Source organism: Phocoena sinus, chromosome 17, assembly GCF_008692025.1.
Source record: "Phocoena sinus isolate mPhoSin1 chromosome 17, mPhoSin1.pri, whole genome shotgun sequence".
Taxonomy (NCBI): Eukaryota; Metazoa; Chordata; class Mammalia; order Artiodactyla; family Phocoenidae; genus Phocoena; species Phocoena sinus.
Window position 1 is genome coordinate 58,303,954 of NC_045779.1, and position 16,120 is coordinate 58,320,073.

Consider the following 16,120-nt stretch of genomic DNA (forward strand, 5'->3'; position numbering starts at 1 on the left):
AAATGTTGCACAGGTTTTAACTACCCTTCTCTAGAAGGAGAGGGTAAGGAATACTGACAACATCTAATTAATATTTTTAAATAGATGTTTTATTATTAACTTATTCAACAAGCATTTATTGACAATGTACTATATGCCATGAACTGTTCTAGGCACTAAGGAAATGTACAATCCAGACAAGGTCCCAGCTCACAGGACTATAAATATCTGGCAAAGATCACAGGCCTTGGTTCACAGAGGAGTTTGCTGAAAAAAGCAAAAAATTGCTATGTAAGTAAATATTAAAACAGATAGAAGAGTTAAGAGAACTAATATTTTTACACTGGCACAGATTTTTACACAAACCTAAGGCTATGTTTGGATACAGACCTGGAGGAAGAAAAACATTTACTAAGGACATAGGTATGACACTGATAAACCAAGTATGCTTGAAATTGAAGCTGCTATCTTCAGCAGATAAACACCTTCATCTAAGTGAACAGAACTGATATATCCCATCTACTAACTTGAAATATTCAAATGCTTGACATATTTTGTGGCAAACTCATCCTGATAAGAGGCCAGTCCGAATGTGCTATTCAAAATCACAGTCCGACACAGGCTCAAGTTCTACGGTGGGGTGAACGGGCAACACGTGCTCTCAAATGTCGGTGAGGAGCCACGAAGCCTAGATTGCGTCCTAACCCAAGAGTCTGTGCAGTTTCAAACCACCTCTTGAGTCTATCCACATATAGCATCAGTAGTGTCTTCCACTCAGGCAAAGGTCCATGTTAGAGTATCAGTACTCCTTCTTGCATACTAAATAACAAAGCAGTAGGTTTATTTCTTCATTTAATTATGAACATTCTAATATCTGAAGAGTATGCATATCATTTCTACCATAAATTAGATTTTTTCAGTTTTAATAAACATGACATCATGCAGTACGTATACATAATGCATTGTGTTTTATAGAGTGTAAGGCTCCTTTCACACAGCATAATTTTTTCACATATATTTATATTTTCTCCTGTACCAGTAACTCATTCCTTTTAACATGGAGTGCTATTGTACATATTATATAACTGTTCCACAGTTTGTTTATCCATTCTCATATAGGTGGATACTTGGGAGAGTTTGGGACCAATATGAATAAAGCTATTGTGAACAGTATTGCACAAGTTCTTTTTGTTAACATACTTTTATGTCTGTTGGTTAAATATCTGGAAGTGGAGTTGCTGAGTCATAGAATATGTGTATGATTAGTTTCATAAGAAATTGCCAGGCCATTTTCCAAAGTGATGGTAAATTATCAGAATCCCGCCGACAATGTAAGAGTTCCATTTGTTCCATATCCTCACCAACATTTGGTGTTTACAGTCTTAAATTTTAGCCATTCTGGTGGGTGTGAAGTGTTATTTTTTTACAATTTTAATTTGCATTATGTGGTGAATGATGTTGAACATATTTTCATATAATTATAGACCATTCAAACATCTTATTTTATGATATGTCTTTTCAAATCTTTTGTCCATTTTACACTGGCTTTAGTTGTCTATTTTGTTATTGAGTTTTATGAGTTCTATGTACATCTTGAATTCCAGCCCTTTGTCAAACAAATATATATACACATATATATATATATTTATGGTGGTATAGTTAATGTACAATATTATATAAGTTACAGGTATATAACATAGTGATTCACAACTTTAATGGTTATACTCCATTTATAGTTATTATAAAATAATGGATATATTCCCTGTGCTGTACAATATATCCTTGCAGTTTATTTAATTTCTACATAATGGTTTGTACCTCTTAATTCCCTACCCCTGCACTGGTAACCATTAGCTTGTTCTGTGAGTCTGTTTCTTTTCTGTCATATTCACTAGTTTGTTTTATTTTTTAGATTCTATATATAAGTGATATCATACAGTATTTATCTTCCTCTGTGTGACTTATTTCACTTAGCATAATACACTCCAAGTCCATCTATGTTGTTGCAAATGGCACAATTTCATTCTTTTGTATGGCTGAGTAGTGTTCCACACACACACACACACACACACACACACACACACACACACACACTGGGGTGCATGTATCGTTTTCAATTCGTGTTTTCATTTTTTCCAGATATATACCAAGGAATGGAACTTCTTCATCATATGGTAGTTTTATTTTTAGTTTTTTGTGCATATAGGTAACAATACTGTACTGAGCACTTAAAATTTTGTTAAGAGGGTAACGTCATGTTAAGTGTTACTATCACAAAAACGAAAAAAAACATAAAAAAATATCACATAACCATACAAGTGGGGGTCCATTCCTGAGCTATCTATTCTGTTCTACTGATTATTTGTAGATCTTAACGCCTGTATTACAGTCTCTGATTACTGTAGCTTTATGGTTACGTTGCCCCCAAGTTCTTACTTTGGTTAACTCTGCTCTTTTTTATCTAGCTTCTTATAGTGAAAATTTTGATAACTAATTTTAGATACAAGTATTAAAAACTATAAATTCTATGGCTATCATCAAGAAGTCTACAAATAATAAATGCTGGAGAGGATGTGGAGAAAAGGGAATCCTTTTACACTGCTGGTGGGAATGTAAATTTGTGGCAGCCACTATGGAAAACAGTATGAAGGGTCCTTTAAAAACTAAAAATAGAACTACTATCTGATCCAGAAATCCCATTCCTGGGCATATATCTGGAAAAGACAAAAACTCTAATTTGAAAAATACATGCATCCCAATGTTCGTAGCAGCACTATTTACAATAGCCAAGTTCCAAGTCATGGAAACAACAAGCGCCCAGCAACAGATGACTGGTCTAAGAAGATGTGATATATTGATATATACACAATGAAATATTATTCAGCCATAAAAAAAGAATGAAATATTGCCATTTGCAGCAACATGGATGGATCTAGAGAATATCATACTAAGTGAAGTAAGGCAGGCAGAGAGAGGCAAATATTATATGATATCACTTACATGTGGAATCTAAAAAATAACACAGTTTAATCTATGTATATAACAGGAACTGACTCACAGACACAGAAGACAAACTTATGGTAAAGGGAGGGGGAGGAATAAATTAGGGGTACAGGATTAACAGATATGAACAATTTACACAAAATAGTATAAACAACAAGGATTTACTGTATAGCACAGGGAACTGTACTCAATATCTTGCAATAACCTATAATGGAAAAAAATCTGAAAAGAAAAAACATATATATAACTAAAAAAATCCCTATAAATCCTACTCTAAACACTACTTAGCTACAACCCACAAATTTCCATATGTGATATTTTCACTGTCAATCAGTTCAAAAAATTTTCCATAAATTGCTTAAGAGCATGTTATTTAATTCCCAAATATGTGTGATTTTCATATATATCTTTATTGGTACTAATTTCTGGTTTAATTCCCTTATGTTGAGAGAACACACTCTATGATTTCAATATTTTAAAAATTTTGAAATATATTTTGTGACTCCCAAATAGATCTCTTTATACATAGAATGTACACTTGAAAAGAATGCATATTCTTCAGTTTTGAGGTTGTGTTCTATAAATATCAATCAGGTTAATGTGGATAATAATGTTGTTCAGGTCATCGATGCCTTTACTTTGCTGTTTACTTCTTCTATAAATTGTTCAGAGAAGAATGGTAAAATCTCCTAGTTTGATTTGGGGAGTTGTCTATTTCTCCCTATAATTCTGTTAATTTTGCTTCATGTATTTTGAAGTTTTGTTTATGATTTTTATATCTTCCTAGTGAATCAACTCTGATCTCATGTAACTTACATTGTGTTTTTATATTTAGAGTTTCTCTTTCAGAAAGCATAACGTTGGGTCTTGCTCTTTCAATCTATTCTAATTATCTCTGCCTTTTTAATTGGAGTGTTAGTTTGTTAATATTTAATGTATTTATTGATGATGTTGGACTTTTGTCTATCTTTTTTTTTCTTTTTGCCCCCCTTTTTTCCTTTGTTCTTCTTTACTTGGGCATTTTGGCTTATATGAATATTTTTAAGAATTTCATTTTAATTTATCTATTGGTTTTTTATCTAGACCTCTTTGTTTACTGACTCTTTCCTCTGTCACCTTAATTCTGCATTATGCCATCCAGTGAATTTTTATGTGAGATAATGTAGTTTTCATTTTTGTAATTTGAACTTGGTTTGTTTTATAATATTTCCCCTGAGATTTCAATCTTTCCATTCAGTATGAGCATAGTTATAATAGCTGCTTTAGAGCACTTGTCTACTAACTCCAACATCTAGGTCATCCATAGTCTTTTCAGAATAGACCATATTTTCCTTGTTCACTTTATACCACAAAATGTTCAGCTGTATCCTGGACATTATGAATATTATGTTGAGGAGACTCTGGATCCCATCATTTTCCTACAAATAGTGCTGATATTTTTAGCAGGTGACTAATTTGATTAGACTCAAATGCCAACTCTGCCTTTTGGGCAGCAATTCAAATCTCAGTTTCATTCTTTTATTCTTAGCTGGACTGACTGTGGTCTGCTCTGCCATACACTTTGTTCATGGGTAGCCAGAGATTTTGAAATAGTTTATATGGAGAATTTGAGCTGCCTCTCCCCCAGCCTCCTGCCCTAGTTTTCTCTTTTTGAGCTTCCTGTCTTACTTTCCAATGGTCATGATTGCCTTAAACTCTGTCCTCTGGTTCTTCAAAACAGGAAAACTGTAAATTTTCTATTGGTATTTTAACCATCCTGCTCAGGCTGCCCATAGGCTTAAAAAAAAAAAAATTAGAATGAGAAATGAATCATACGGATCTCTTCTTGCAACCATCAACTTTCCTTCAGAACCTACCTGCATTCATTCATTCTTTAGAGCCTTCAGGTAGTTGTTTTAGGCATTTTATACAGAATTTGTAGTTACCTGCAGAAGGACCATTTTAATAGAAGCTTGCTTGGCCATTTAATAGAAGCTTGCTTGGCCACATCAAATGAGGAACTCCAGATACATTAATTTGTATTACTCAATTTAGCATTATCAGCATTTCAGGAACACAACTATAAACTGACTCCTCCTTCCTATTTTTACCAAAGGATATCTTGAGACATCTGAGACTGGGCAGAAAGAGATTTAGGGACATTTCTCCTTTTTAGAATTTATTTCTTTTCTTTATTTCTTTGGGTGCGTCGGGTCTCAGTTGTGGCCCACAGGAGCTTCACTGAGGCATGCAGGATCTTCTGCCATGGTGCTAAGCCTCTTTGTTGCAGTGTGTGGGCTTCTCTCTAGTTGTGGCATATGGGTTTTCTCACTCTAGCTGTGGTGCATGGGCTCCAGGGCACGTGGGCTCTCTAGTTGTGGCGTGTGGGTTCTGCAGTTTGTGGCACGCAGGCTCTCTCATTGAGGTGCACGAGCTCAGTAGTTGTGGCACGCCGTCTTAGTTGCCCCATGGCATGTGGGATCTTAGTTCCCTGACCAGGGATCAAACCCACGTCCCTGCATTGGAAGACAGATTCTTTACCACTGGACCACAGGGGAAGTCCCAGGGACACTTCTATTGGATCTTCAAGTTTTACATCTGTATTAAGTCCAATCACAAAGAACTCATCTGGATGATATGAATTCCATGAACAAAGTCTTTACTGATCTAAGATTTAATTCAGAAGGATCTCAACTTTGGTGTGCATGAAAATCATCCCTATAGGTTTCTGTAAATGAACATGACTGGACCTCAATAGCAGAAATCTATATAAGGAAGTGTAGGGCATGTCCAAACATGCTCTACTTTGCAAAAATTTCAGTTAATTCTGAGGCAATCCAACAAGTAGAATCACTGATTTAATGGTTTGCCTTCAACCCAAAGCTCTTTCAAAGATTCAGACAGAATTGGATTGTGTCAGAAGACCTGAGTTTTAGTACACTGCCCATCAATTTTACCAAGAGTGTTCTATTTGTAAGCTTTTAAATTTTGTCTGTAAAAATGATCATTGTAGTGCCCTACATAAGTCATAGGGTCATTTGTGAAGATCAAGAGAAATAATTAAAGTATGTGATAAAGTATAAGCCACTGTATAAACATAAAATACTTTTATAAGATTCTTTTCTTTCTCTCATTTTTTCTTTATTTTTTAAAAACCATAATGAAAACATTGCCCTTATTTTATCTGGTGTATAAATAATTATTTTTCAGTACCAGAAAAAAGTGTTAATGTTCTGCTAAAATTTTAGGCTGTTTACTTTTGTTGTTGTGGTTGCCCTTGCTGTTTTAATTCAACAGTACTAAATCACTTCTCCCTTTGCCATATAATACAGGAATCTAAAGCTAAATATATAGTTATGTAATAGGAAGTTCACCCAAGCCTCTACTCACTTCATTTTATTTCTTGAATCTTCTATTTTTACTTGGCCTATTTTTTTGGTATAGTTTAACATTATAAGTCATTTTAGGTATGTTTTTAATTATTTACCTTTACTGTAAAAGCAATACACAATATAAATAGCATGTTCAGACTAATAAACACTCTTGGTTGGCCCCAATCAAACTTATTTTGGAGTCTTCCATGGTCTCAGTCCCTCACATTCTTACCTGCTTTAAGAAGTATCCCTTTGATATGTTTCCTTTCCTTCTCATTGTTTCTCAGTTTTTGGAATTTCTCTTCCCATTCACCATTCAATTCCTTTTCCTCTATTCCATCTTTCTTCTTTCTGTCTCTGTGCCTATTTCCAAGTCACTGAGTGTCTCAGTGGAGGAGGAATAACTTTTCAAAGTAGTAAAATGTTCCTGGACCTGCTCATTCTCTACCCAGGTCAGTTCATTACTCGTTGCCTAGTAAGCATCCCGATGTCTGGAGATTGTTGCCAGGAATGTGTTTGTGCGCAGTGCAGAACTCTCTGAGCCCTGACCTGATAAACTGTGGTTTTTGCTTTTGTTTTTACATCATCAGACTATCTATGATCATACTTCAGATTCAAAGTGATTAAATCATAGGTAAGTTTATATGATGCCCATCTATTATCTGGGAGTTTTGAAGATTTGATCATGACTAAACACTGAGGAGAACTCTTGTTCCAAACACTTTTGTAAAAATGCAGTTCCTCCTCACCAGCTACTCTGCTTCTTGAACCTAAAAATACAGTCTATTAGACAAGTGAAAAACTTACAGCTGGTGCCCTCTCCTTCAATTTTTTGCTTCCGGCCCAGGACCCACCTCTCACACTTTTACCTCGAGCAGTTTTGCTGCCAGCCAGAACTTGCCAAGTAGACTGTTACCATTATTTGTACAGAAACCGTTTGTTGTTGAGATGGCACCCTCTCAGAGCAACTCTGCTTTCTAAGAGAAAAAACGTGTCATTAAAGGTGGCTCAGAGCAGAAACTTAGGGGGCAAATTGGATATAAAATTTACTGGGAAGTATCCAGTGTTTCCCTAAGGTTCTGCACAACACCTAGCATATTGGTGGAGCTCTTAATACTATGCCTAATGGATTGTGCAAAGGTGGAGGGACGGGAGTGTGACTTTCCTAGCCAGAAACCCTTCAATAAAGACTCACACTGTGTTGTTGCCTCCCTAAGAGGGATTATGGAGGGTATAAATGGGAGGCTTGACTTATTTATAAAAACTGTTCATAGTAAGCATGGTTACCAAGGGAATGAAGCAATGTGGCCTCAGATAGATAATTTACTGCCAAAACTCCAACCTCTTTTTTTTTTCTTTTGCTAATTCTAGTGATCTTTTCAAACTTCCCTTTTGGTGATAGATCCCTAAAGATGTGTATGCTTAATGTGGCAGAAAAACCTACAAACACCTCCAGTAAAACGGAAACATAAGTAGCTTGTAAATGAGAGCTTAGGCAGGAGTAAAAGCTGTTTTCTGGATTGAAAGTAGGAGGGACTCAGGGACTTCTGTTCAAAGAAATGTCAAATGATTATGCCTATGTGCTTCGTTTCGCAGCTATCATGTCACCCCACGTGATACTGATATCCCTTAGAAGAAATGTAAGGAACAGTGCAGGCCTAATTAAGCAAAGGATGATTTCTTCTTTGTGTCTCAGTCTCTCGATCTACAAAATGGAATTAAGGATGCAAACATCAGGGTTGCTCTTTCCTTACAGAGATATTTTGAAGATGCAAACTTGCAGCGAGCACAAAAATTATATATTGGCCTTATTATATTATAATCAGAGACACATTTTCAAAATGCAAATCTGATCATATCATCTATTTCATGGTTTGAAACATTTCAATGATTCCTATTTCTCTGGGGTTAAAGATGCAGATCTGCATCCCAAGCCAGGCCAGCCGGGCCCTGCACGATCTGGCTCTACCCCAGATCCGCTCCTACTGCTCTGTCATCCAACCGCTCTGGCCCTCCTTCAGTTTCTCATAAGCAGTGTCTCCACTAGGGCTGCAAGGTCACTGCACAAGGAGTTCCCTCTGGCAGGAATGTTCTTCTCTCCTGTTTTAGCCTTGTTAATCCCACTCATTTTTTTGAGTTCATTTCCTTAAGGAAGCCTAGGTGACATATCTGACTAAGGTATATTCTCACTCTGACATACATGTATAGCACCTCTTCTTGGTAACACGCATTACCTGTTAGTTTACATTTACTTGTGTGATTATATGTTTAACGTGTATCTTCCCACAATACTCTAAACTCTGTGTTTAGAGATAAACGCCATTTCATCTCTAGAACCCAGCAATGCTCCTGCCACATGGTAGATATTTAATGTGTAGTACATAAAGAAGAAAAAGACACAGATGAAAGAAAACATCAGAGAAAGAACAAAAAAATAAAGGAGAGAAAACAAGGAAAGAAAGAGGAAAAGAAGAAAGGAAGAAACATCTAATCGGAGAAGAAACACTGCATTCAATGGTCATTTGATGTCAAACAAATCTACCATCACAGTTAAAACAACACAGTTACAACTACTTGTTAGGCTTATAGAGGTGGTTTGGGTTTCTTTCTTCTTTCCTAAGGTGTCACCTCACTCTTCCTTAAAGCACACCTCCACCCTGCATGGCAACTCTACACCGCTAGTTGACAAACAACATCTTGTTTACTGTATCATTATTGTAAGACCCTGGCATGGACTGATGAAACAGGTTCTGAATATAGCAAATGAGACAGAGTTTTATACTGGCTAATCTGGCATTCACTACATGATGTTGGAAACTTACACATCACATGAATTAGGAGGATTTGTTTTTGTAAAACAGCTGATTCTTTGATGTAAATTACCCCATGTATGACTGGTAAATAGAGAAAGATGTCCTTAAGATATCAGAAGTAAGGTTGGTTCTTATATAGTTTGCTGGTAGTTTAATGTCTTAAAGTTATCCAGAGCAAGCTTTGTCACAATTAAAGAAAAATCACAGCAATACATGAAGATCTTTAGGAAAAAAACCCCTAAAACTCTACAAAAGCCCTTTCCTTTCCTTTCCTCAAGAACATCTCGACATGTGCAACTATGTTAAACTCACTGGTGAAGCTGCCAAGACAGATTAAGAAGCTGTAAAGACATTAATCCCTGTATGAAAACTATGGATTAATGAAAAAGTCTACATACTAGATAACATTTTTAATTTTGAGAAAAACTGTTCATTTTGGAAAACATACGTCTCAGAGGAACAAGTAGGAGCTCCAGGACTTAGGACTGATAATAACCAACTTACTTTGAAGGCAGGTGCAAATGCCGTTAGCGGGTTAATGATGCCAGTATATATATTTATACATATATGTGTGTGTGTGTATGTGTGTGTGTGTGTGTATATATATATATATGTATATATATATATATATTTCTTTTGATGGTAAGTTTTGAGGCTTTTTTTTAGCGCTTTACTCTTCAAATTTCACAGTTTTGAGTGGTCTCCCCTTGCTTTATTTTCCCCATGGGCCCTGTTCTTTTTAGTGTTCAGTTTTGCAGAATGGAAGGTTTTCCAATAGCACAAATGCCAGCATTGTAACAGAAAAAATGTCCATATCTCTTTTTTATGCCACTGTCTCTGGCTAAAAACGAACCAATATTTTGTCTGGCTACCGATTATGTTGGGAAGATGTGAAAGCAAGGAAAATATGTGTTGTTTCGATATCTGAACTGACCTCTCTAGAGTCTAGTCAGGTAGGAACTTAGGTCTTCTTCTGGCTTTAAATGAAGGTACAGTTTTTCTCTGGTAGGCAAAAAACATTCTGCAAACATATCCGTATATCCCATAGGGGTCAGCAGTGCCTATCTACCAAATTTCATATTTGGGTCTGTCATAATTAGAAAACTTTTCCTGAAAATTGTATAATCCATTCTCTGTTTTAGAAGTATAATCTTAATATCCCCAAGGTCTTGAACATCAAATCTCCTGTTTCCCTTCTGTTTCTCCCTGTTTCTTCCCTTCTCTGTTTCTGTCCTATGTCCTAAGGGATTTCATATGCCAAGTTTTCAAGATGAAATAGATATATTTCCTACAGAGGTATGCATATTATGCCTGACCATGACCTTGCCTCAAAAATATATCTATACATAGACATCTGTTCACTTGAAGAAGTGTGTTATTTTTTTTTCTCTCATGAGCCAAATTATCCAGGGGTGGATTTACACCAGCTTGTGCAAATATTTCATAAAAACCAGTAGCCTTCCTCTTAGAGAAGATGATCTACTTCACAATCAACACACACACACACACACACACACACACACACACACTGCCATTGGATCATATCAGAAACTAGGGAGAAGATGCCATATAATAGAATTTAATACAGCTCTAGGAGTTTAACCATCTTGAAATCTCTGAATTAGAAATGCAATTGAATCTTCTCTCAGATAATTTGGTGATCAAAGACTGAACCACAGGAGCACAAAAACCATAAAATTTGTAAGTTCTAGTCTGGCAACTATGAAGAGTTAAGACTTTTTAAAAGTAAGCAATTTTTCAGTCAAAGGGTACAAACTTTCAGTTATAAGATGAATAATTTCTGATGATCTAATGTACAGCATGGTGACTACAATTAATAATACTGTATTGTACACTTAAAATTTGCTAAAAGAGTAGCTCTTAAATGTTCTCACCACTGGGGAGAAAAAAAGTAACTATGTGAGGTGATGGATGTGTTAATTAACTTGATTGTGGTAATCAATTCACAATGTGTATGTACATCAAATCATCACACTGTATGCCTTAAATATATACAATTTTTATACACAACTTTTATTTGTCGATTATACTTCAATAAAGCTAAGCGGGGAGGAAGGAAGCAGTTTTTTCTCCTTTCCAGAAGATTTCAGACCTTTCATTGTAAAACTTTATTAGATGAGTATCACAATAGTAAAACCTAGGAGTGGGAGGTATGGCCATTATAATAAGTGGTTCTAAAAGCAGAGTTAAGACAACAGGGAGAAGTAAGCAGAGGCCGTTTTTACTACCTCAGAAATAGCGGATTACGAAAGTCTAAAGAGGCCCACTGTACAGCCAAGTAGAAATAAGACCTTGTCATGCAGAATTTTGTAAGATTACTATTTACATGGTCCACTGGACTAATCATAAGTGTCTTGACTTCAGAAGTCAGTTGGAGAGAAGCCTGTTAAAGGTACAAAATATGTACAATAGGTACCACAGTACCTGAAGAAATCTCTAATGCACCTTTATCAATATGAACAAGGACTGTGAGAATTCAACTCACATTTGAGAAGGAGAACTAATATAGTTTGCTGTAGCATTAATCTCTATACAATCATATAAGCTATAAATAATATCCAGAATTCCAAATATTCCTCATTAGTAATAAGCCCAGCATATCTAAAGGGACTATTTTTCTTCTTGTTTTATCAGGATGTCTCACTGCTCACTGACCCTCTTCTTTGTATTTTGAACTATTTTCCTCTCATTTTGTCCTCTGCTGAAATGGCTATTTGCATTTATCAAGAATGGCTTCAATTCTGCCTCTCAAATTTCATATTTTAAGTGTAGAACGATCAAGTCTATTGCTCAGTGTGACAGAATCTGGTTCTCTGGAGTTCCCAGGACCTTACAATTTTATGAGATGTTAGCTTCTTTGAAAAGCTGGATGAAGGCTGGGATTTAGTACTTGAGGGAGAGGTGGAAAGAGAAAAGAAAAAAGAAAGACAATGATTATTACAGGTACAAGTTAACAGAGGTAGATGAAGGTATCTTGAAGGCCCGGATGAGAAAGGAGAAAGAAGAAATTACATCCACAGTTGAGCACAAGAGAGAATGTGGCAATCAAAGGGATGCCTGAATGTAGCATGGTACGTCATTTGAAGAGAAAAGAGGCAGGGCTTATACTTGCTGGTTGCTTTTGAAATAAGAGCCTGGATAGCTCGGTAATGCCTTCTCTTCATAGGTAATCCAACTAATGTTGGACAGACATTAATGTCAATAGTTTCTTAAAACTCTGATAAGCTTGATTCTAATATCTGAAAATCTCTTGGCACGATAGAGGTAGCATGTGAGGACACAAGAATTTTTTAAAAATATCTGCTTCATCTAATATGATTTTTAAAAGCGAGGCAACTTTGCACGTTAATCAAGACCCTTGTTTAGGTACAGATCCAGATGCTCTTACTTGCTGCCTTTGTGACTGGGCACGCTAAGCTCTCTGATGCTCAGTCTTCCCACCTACACAGTTGGAGCAACAAAATCTAACTCATTCAGTTATTCAACAAATATTTACGGAGGGTGTGCTATGTGCCAAGCACAGTTCTAGGCACCAGAAACACAACAAAAAGCAAAGTGTAGAAAAATCCTGGCCCCATGGAGCTTCCATTCTAATGTGGTGTGGGGACTGAGCTGATGTAAACAAATAAATTAGCATGGCCCGGGCACATTCGGTAACTATTACTATGAACCATGTGTCCTGCGGGACGCTTCTTACCGGATACTCTTTTCTTAGAAATCGTGTGTGTGTGTGTGTGTGTGTGTGTGTGTGTGTGTGTGTGTGTGTGTGTTGCCTTGGAGCTTTCTGTTCTGCCTCTGGCATCTATGTCTCTGCCCAGCTGCTTCTGTGCTTTCTCCACACTTTGGTAACATCATCAAATTCTTGCTACCTCCTGGACACTTGCCTTAGCACTCAGAAGTGTTACAGTCTCTCCCACTAAAAAAACAAACAATAAACAGCATAACAACAGTAGAAAAAAATGAAAAACAACTCCTTGAATCATCCATGCCTCTCAAGCTACTGAACCACCTCTTTCCTTCTAACAACTTTTATCCAAAGAATGTCTTTGCAGGCAGCATTCACGTCCACATGTCATATTTCCTGTCAGGTGGTAATTCTGGCATCTGTTCCCACCACTCAACTACACCTGCTCTTGCTTAGGTCACAAATCACCTCCCTCCACGTTGGTAAACCCAACGTACATTTTCCAAGCCTTATCTTAGACCATTTATCATCGGCTCCTTCCTGCTAGAAATATTCTCTTCCCTTGGATTCCACAATTATAAGCCCTCTTGATTTGCCTCCTACCTTCCCACTCCATTTCAGTCTCCTTTGGAAACTTCTCACACTCACTGTACCTTTTAAATGTTGACATTCATGAAAGTTTAGTCTTGGCCCTCTTTGTGTCTTCACTTCCATTCATGATCAATTCTTACTTGTGTCTTACTTCACTTTCATTTATCATCTCATCCATTCTTACGACTTCTTACATTTAGACTTTGTGTTTCCTTCCAAGACCTCTTCTAGACAAATGCAACCAACTATTCCTTCTAAATCTCCACTTGACTGTCTCACCAGTAGCGCAAATTGAATGTGCTCCAGTCAGAACTTTTCTTCCTAAACACCCACCCAAATTTCAAATATGCTTTTCTCCATTACTCAACACCATTCATCCAGTTACTTATGCCAGAAATGTGGGAACTGTGCTTGGCACCTTCCTGTCCCTTAGCCCCATATCCAACCCATCTCTGAGTCCCGTCCATTCCACCTCTTAACTACATCTCACAACTGCTCCCTTCTCAAAATTCCCAATCCTATCACCTAAGATCAAGCCAACCACCGTCACCAAAGAACTTCCCAACACTTCCTCTTCACTGACTTTTATCCTTTTCCAATCTATTTTCTACTCAGCAGGGTATGGTATTAAAATAAATATCTGATTATTTCACAGCCCTACTTAACAATTTAAAGATACCGTACGTAAAATTCTTAACATGATTCTTAAAGCTCTAAAAAAATCTAACTTACTAAATTTACTAAACCTACAAAGAATATCTGTCTTTGTGCATGAAACAGGTAAATAAAAACTTTTTCCCTTTCATCTTAAGCGCTCTAAAATCCATAGGATGGTAGCTATATGCACACACTGTCATTCATATGCACACACGTGAGCGCAGGTGTGCACACACATCGCATGCAGACCTCTTAGAATTCAGATTGCTATATATTGAGTGTCTGTTCTTAGCTTTTCACATGTATTTCACTAATGTCCTAAAAGCCTTCACACAAAAGAAAGTCCTAAGCACTTCAATAGGCTGTGATGATGGAGAAAATCACGGGATTTCTTCCCCTCCCTTCTCCTCTCCTTTCCTCACCTCTGTTTCTCTCACAAGGAACCAAGCTCTGTGACATGAGACAAATGAGTCTCTCCAGAAGTCATTACAGAGATTGTCTGGGCTCTATTTTTTCATGATATACAGATCAATCTAGGAAGAAAAAATATCCTTTGCATCTTCACCAATAGAATCTTGTTAGAAGCAATGACATCTGGTAAAATAAGTCTGCATAAAAACTTGCCCTGTACTTACGTGGTTTTTCTTGGTGTTTGTCTATATGTCTGATGAGACACCCGTAAATTCTCCCTTTTGCTCCTTTCCACACCATTATTCTGTTTGTCTCAAAATAAATACTGTGATAGCTGGATCACTCACTGGATGCCAGTCTTCATCCTTTGAAGCTGACTGTTGAACAAAAGAAGCACCCCAGTGCATACCTTTCAGTGCCTCTCACCAACCTACACATTTAACCCAGATGTTTGAGGCTCAGCAGGGCAGAATATTTCCCTATTTATTCAGGTGTTTAGGAAGGAAAAAAGGATCCAGTTTACAAGCAGCTCTTTACATCAACTTACTTGAGGATGTGTTTCTGTTCTATAAAATGTATTTAAATAAATCAGTTTCTGAAAAGTGGTAAACCATTGACACCACTTATACTACATGAAGGTTCTTCCCAATGGGCCAGAGAGGTTTCAATTATCTTGGATAGGGACCACTTCAGAAGTGACATGATCTATATTAAGTTAGCATTTATTGTCTTTATAGCCATAGTAATGGGGCTATGTCACGGTGTAATAGAAAGAGAAAGTGGCTGGCATTAAAATGACTTGTTTGTACAAACTCCATCTCAAACAACTCCTGAGACAGACGCAGAATCTGTTCTAGAACATCATTAATTAAGCCAATAGAGGCACACTACTGCATACTGTGTCTTCACACCACACATACGCACATACAAACATTCAATCATTCACCCACTGTAGCACAAATTCACGAGCACTCTCACTATATCAGATAATGGTAACGTGACTGATACCAAGAAACGTTTCTACTTCATAGCAGGTGTCACCATATTTAGAGATTATTGGGCAATGTCCATCTAATGATGGACAAGAGAAAGTTAAAGAAAGTTCCATGTGACATAGTGGATGGAATCATAGGAGAAAGGCAAGGTGAATAAAGTCCAAAGTTGAAGGCAGATTAACGAATAAGGGGGAATTAGAATGCAGCAGTAACCACCAGGAAACATACTTACTTCACACGATATCTGGATGAAGTGGTTAGAAATTAGGAATGAAAGCCCTACATTGTCATTCAGTTTGATACTGTGTAATGTTGGAAATTAGGACATTGTAAGTATTTAGAAGCTAACAGGTATGCTTTGTAGAGTCTAAGTGTAACTGATATTTTTGCACCCTTATTGTAAAGAATATGATGTGTGTAGTGATACTGCTGTCTTTAGGCTTATGAAGGAAGTGTCCACTGCACGCTGGGCTTACTCTTGAGCTTGGGACAAGCTAGTATTTGTTACGCACAGGTAGTAAGTAAATGGGAGTGGACTGTAAAGTTACACAGGAGCACGGTCTCACATTGGATAACAGCCATAAAATCCCTCCTGAAGACCAGCACAGAAGC